General features: G+C 33.7%; 1 non-coding gene across 1 annotated transcript in view; it reads right to left on the reverse strand.

Annotated features, from left to right (window-relative positions):
• The window catches only part of LOC143262176 (small subunit ribosomal RNA), a 1921-nt gene extending 1770 nt beyond the window's left edge, over positions 1-151 (reverse strand). Inside the window, exon 1 of the ribosomal RNA XR_013036090.1 lies at positions 1-151. This exon is cut by the window's left edge and continues 1770 nt beyond it. This is a non-coding gene — a ribosomal RNA (small subunit ribosomal RNA).
• Positions 152-6052: the final 5901 nt, after the last annotated feature.

Raw genomic sequence — 6052 nt, forward strand, 5'->3', positions numbered from 1 at the left:
ACAGTTATCCAAGTAAATTTTAGTACGATCTAAGAAACCATAACTGATTTAATGAGCCATTCGCGGTTTCACCTTAATACGGCATGTACTGAGACATGCATGGCTTAATCTTTGAGACAAGCATATGACTACTGGCAGGATCAACCAGGGAACTATACAATATGTATATATAAAATGGACAAAATTTAAATCCTTTTCCATCGTCGCCTGTTTCATATATATATGTCAGGTCGACACACCACTTTTCTCTTTCAAATATGTACAAGTTTTGCCACATTCCGCGCTTGTAACATATCTTCTTTAACGCTCAATTTCTTTCATTTTTCTACCATACAGATATTTTACCGTACGCCCAAAAACGTACGTATTATATTTTTGTTCTATCATAAAATCACATTTTTCTACGTACGCCAGCTTCGTACGTTTCTATCTTTGCCTTCATAAAATCACAAGATAATTTTATCTTCAAGAGTCTCGCTATTAACATCTTGTAAGATAAATGTACGTCCCAGCTAAAACGTACAAATACTTCAAATTAAGTAATAATATATCATCGCTATTGACAAATTTTTAAGATCCAAGACACAGTTCTCTCTATATGTTTTAATATTTTTTATGTACTCAAATATATTCAAAGGAAAAAGTACATGGGTGATGCCATAGTCGTGGAAGCGCGTACGCTCACGCTGATCTTCTGACCGCCGGAAGCACGAAACCTCTGATCTGGGCAAAATCGGCAAGCCGAGGAAGAACGGACAGGACACATGCTGGACTGGCGAGAAAGCGTGTTCTTCCGCTCGCGCTAGGCATTTCGATTTCTGACACCTCTTGATTTAAAAAATCAGTTTTTTGATAGTTTTCTCTCTCCACTGGGCTATTCATTTTAGCCACAGTTTTCAATTGGTACGATTTGCTTCCAAATCTTACAGATGCATTTTAAAAAATTTTTCCATCGCTCGGACAGAAGAGTCGATTGCTCAGTGAGTACGAGTATACATACAAAGTGCATACGGGTAACCAACCCCGTAGGGCTTGCCACATATGGGCCATTCGGTCAAAGACACCGACCCGTGGCCACGCTGTGTGGAGAAAAGTCCGTAACGTAAACGGCACGAAACAGTCAGGACCGAAGCCCCGAAGGAGCTCTGAGACAGCTTCTCGACCGAGATCGTAGAATTGGCCCAAAACCCGCTCTGCTCCGTCCGCCTCGCACGGACCGTGTATCTCTTATAGATACCGAACGGCCGGCAAGGACGCCGGCGCCGCCGGCCGAATAGCACGCGCGCTTATGAGTGTAAACCGCCGCGGCAACAGACCGCCCGGCCGTGCTGTTGTAACATAGCGCGTGAACGAACGAAAAAAAAATTTATAGTAAACATTAAAATAAATTACATTACCGTAAACTAGACAAAAAATTACACATTTTTTCCCAATATGAAAATTTTCACAAACTTTTCAAAGTCCCATCGCATCGAGTAAACTTTTTTAATAACGCTTCCGCACGATTCTAAATGCTTAATCCATATGTGAAATCGTTCACTGATCACGAATATCGTATTTAAAAAAATTACAAAAATTTATTTTTCAAAATAATCAAAAAAAACCGAAAAATCACAAGAGTAAAGTACCATTATTTTAAACAATATGTCGTTCTAAATGCTTAATCCCTATGTAAAAAAGTTATCTAAGCAAGAATATGTAATTGAAAAAAATTAGAAAAATTTATTTTAGCCGTAAATCGAAAATAATGGGGACACCGGAGCTGTTCGAAGCGCCGAGACGCGCCGCGTACGGCCGAATATTTTCTAAGTCCCAACGTACCGATCAAGAGTAAAGTACCATTTTCCTACATTAGATTTCGTTCTAAATGCTTACTCCCTATGTAAAAACGTTAGTTAAGCAAGAATATCGTATTTTTAAAAAAATCTAATGATAGGATTTCCCAGAAAATTGAAAAAACCGAAAAATGTCAAGAGTAAAGTGCCATTTTCTGACATTAGATTTCGTTCTAAATGCTTAATCCCTATGTAGAAACGTTAGTTAAGCAAGAATATCGTATTTTTAAAAAAATCTAATGATAGGATTTTTCAGAAAATTGAAAAAACCGTAAAATGTCAAGAGTAAAGTGCCCTTATTTTAAACAATGTATCGTTCTAAATGCTTAATCCCTATGTAAAAAAGTTATTTTAGCAGGAATATGTTATTGAAAAAAATTAGAAAAATTTATTTTAGCCGTAAATCGAAAATAATGGGGACACCGGAGCTGTTCGAAGCGCCGAGCGCGCCGCGTACGCCCGAATATTTTCAAAGTCCCAACGTACCGATCAAGAGTAAAGTACCATTTTCCTACATTAGATTTCGTTCTAAATGCTTAATCCCTATGTAAAAACGTTAGTTAAGCAAGAATATCGTATTTTTAAAAAAATCTAATGATAGGATTTTCCAGAAAATTGAAAAAACCGAAAAATGTCAAGAGTAAAGTGCCATTTTCTGACATTAGATTTCGTTCTAAATGCTTAATCCCTATGTAGAAACGTTAGTTAAGCAAGAATATCGTATTTTTAAAAAAATCTAATGATAGGATTTTTCAGAAAATTGAAAAAACCGTAAAATGTCAAGAGTAAAGTGCCCTTATTTTAAACAATGTATCGTTCTAAATGCTTAATCCCTATGTAAAAAAGTTATTTAAGCAGGAATATGTTATTGAAAAAAATTAGAAAAATTTATTTTAGCCGTAAATCGAAAATAATGGATCGAGCGAATCGGTCGATTGCGCCGAGACGCGCTATGATGCAACAGACGAGCGATTGGAACGCCCGAATATTTTCAAAGTCCCAACGTACCGATCAAGAGTAAAGTACCATTTTCCTACATTAGATTTCGTTCTAAATGCTTAATCCCTATGTAAAAACGTTAGTTAAGCAAGAATATCGTATTTTTAAAAAAATCTAATGATAGGATTTCCCAGAAAATTGAAAAAACCGAAAAATGTCAAGAGTAAAGTGCCATTTTCTGACATTAGATTTCGTTCTAAATGCTTAATCCCTATGTAGAAACGTTAGTTAAGCAAGAATATCGTATTTTTAAAAAAATCTAATGATAGGATTTTTCAGAAAATTGAAAAAACCGTAAAATGTCAAGAGTAAAGTGCCCTTATTTTAAACAATGTATCGTTCTAAATGCTTAATCCCTATGTAAAAAAGTTATTTTAGCAGGAATATGTTATTGAAAAAAATTAGAAAAATTTATTTTAGCCGTAAATCGAAAATAATGGATCGAGCGAATCGGTCGATTGCGCCGAGACGCGCTATGATGCAACAGACGAGCGATTGGAACGCCCGAATATTTTCAAAGTCCCAACGTACCGATCAAGAGTAAAGTACCATTTTCCTACATTAGATTTCGTTCTAAATGCTTAATCCCTATGTAAAAACGTTAGTTAAGCAAGAATATCGTATTTTTAAAAAAATCTAATGATAGGATTTCCCAGAAAATTGAAAAAACCGAAAAATGTCAAGAGTAAAGTGCCATTTTCTGACATTAGATTTCGTTCTAAATGCTTAATCCCTATGTAGAAACGTTAGTTAAGCAAGAATATCGTATTTTTAAAAAAATCTAATGATAGGATTTTTCAGAAAATTGAAAAAACCGTAAAATGTCAAGAGTAAAGTGCCCTTATTTTAAACAATGTATCGTTCTAAATGCTTAATCCCTATGTAAAAAAGTTATTTAAGCAGGAATATGTTATTGAAAAAAATTAGAAAAATTTATTTTAGCCGTAAATCGAAAATAATGGATCGAGCGAATCGGTCGATTGCGCCGAGACGCGCTATGATGCAACAGACGAGCGATTGGAACGCCCGAATATTTTCAAAGTCCCAACGTACCGATCAAGAGTAAAGTACCATTTTCCTACATTAGATTTCGTTCTAAATGCTTAATCCCTATGTAAAAACGTTAGTTAAGCAAGAATATCGTATTTTTAAAAAAATCTAATGATAGGATTTCCCAGAAAATTGAAAAAACCGAAAAATGTCAAGAGTAAAGTGCCATTTTCTGACATTAGATTTCGTTCTAAATGCTTAATCCCTATGTAGAAACGTTAGTTAAGCAAGAATATCGTATTTTTAAAAAAATCTAATGATAGGATTTTTCAGAAAATTGAAAAAACCGTAAAATGTCAAGAGTAAAGTGCCCTTATTTTAAACAATGTATCGTTCTAAATGCTTAATCCCTATGTAAAAAAGTTATTTAAGCAGGAATATGTTATTGAAAAAAATTAGAAAAATTTATTTTAGCCGTAAATCGAAAATAATGGATCGAGCGAATCGGTCGATTGCGCCGAGACGCGCTATGATGCAACAGACGAGCGATTGGAACCCCCGAATATTTTCAAAGTCCCAACGTACCGATCAAGAGTAAAGTACCATTTTCCTACATTAGATTTCGTTCTAAATGCTTAATCCCTATGTAAAAACGTTAGTTAAGCAAGAATATCGTATTTTTAAAAAAATCTAATGATAGGATTTTCCAGAAAATTGAAAAAACCGAAAAATGTCAAGAGTAAAGTGCCATTTTCTGACATTAGATTTCGTTCTAAATGCTTAATCCCTATGTAGAAACGTTAGTTAAGCAAGAATATCGTATTTTTAAAAAAATCTAATGATAGGATTTTTCAGAAAATTGAAAAAACCGTAAAATGTCAAGAGTAAAGTGCCCTTATTTTAAACAATGTATCGTTCTAAATGCTTAATCCCTATGTAAAAAAGTTATTTAAGCAGGAATATGTTATTGAAAAAAATTAGAAAAATTTATTTTAGCCGTAAATCGAAAATAATGGATCGAGCGAATCGGTCGATTGCGCCGAGACGCGCTATGATGCAACAGACGAGCGATTGGAACGCCCGAATATTTTCAAAGTCCCAACGTACCGATCAAGAGTAAAGTACCATTTTCCTACATTAGATTTCGTTCTAAATGCTTAATCCCTATGTAAAAACGTTAGTTAAGCAAGAATATCGTATTTTTAAAAAAATCTAATGATAGGATTTTCCAGAAAATTGAAAAAACCGAAAAATGTCAAGAGTAAAGTGCCATTTTCTGACATTAGATTTCGTTCTAAATGCTTAATCCCTATGTAGAAACGTTAGTTAAGCAAGAATATCGTATTTTTAAAAAAATCTAATGATAGGATTTTCCAGAAAATTGAAAAAACCGAAAAATGTCAAGAGTAAAGTGCCATTTTCTGACATTAGATTTCGTTCTAAATGCTTAATCCCTATGTAGAAACGTTAGTTAAGCAAGAATATCGTATTTTTAAAAAAATCTAATGATAGGATTTTTCAGAAAATTGAAAAAACCGTAAAATGTCAAGAGTAAAGTGCCCTTATTTTAAACAATGTATCGTTCTAAATGCTTAATCCCTATGTAAAAAAGTTATTTAAGCAGGAATATGTTATTGAAAAAAATTAGAAAAATTTATTTTAGCCGTAAATCGAAAATAATGGATCGAGCGAATCGGTCGATTGCGCCGAGACGCGCTATGATGCAACAGACGAGCGATTGGAACGCCCGAATATTTTCAAAGTCCCAACGTACCGATCAAGAGTAAAGTACCATTTTCCTACATTAGATTTCGTTCTAAATGCTTAATCCCTATGTAAAAACGTTAGTTAAGCAAGAATATCGTATTTTTAAAAAAATCTAATGATAGGATTTCCCAGAAAATTGAAAAAACCGAAAAATGTCAAGAGTAAAGTGCCATTTTCTGACATTAGATTTCGTTCTAAATGCTTAATCCCTATGTAGAAACGTTAGTTAAGCAAGAATATCGTATTTTTAAAAAAATCTAATGATAGGATTTTTCAGAAAATTGAAAAAACCGTAAAATGTCAAGAGTAAAGTGCCCTTATTTTAAACAATGTATCGTTCTAAATGCTTAATCCCTATGTAAAAAAGTTATTTTAGCAGGAATATGTTATTGAAAAAAATTAGAAAAATTTATTTTAGCCGTAAATCGAAAATAATGGATCGAGCGAATCGGTCGATTGCG

The sequence above is a fragment of the Megalopta genalis genome, unplaced genomic scaffold (genome assembly GCF_051020955.1).
Source record: "Megalopta genalis isolate 19385.01 unplaced genomic scaffold, iyMegGena1_principal scaffold0094, whole genome shotgun sequence".
Lineage (NCBI taxonomy): Eukaryota > Metazoa > Arthropoda > Insecta > Hymenoptera > Halictidae > Megalopta > Megalopta genalis.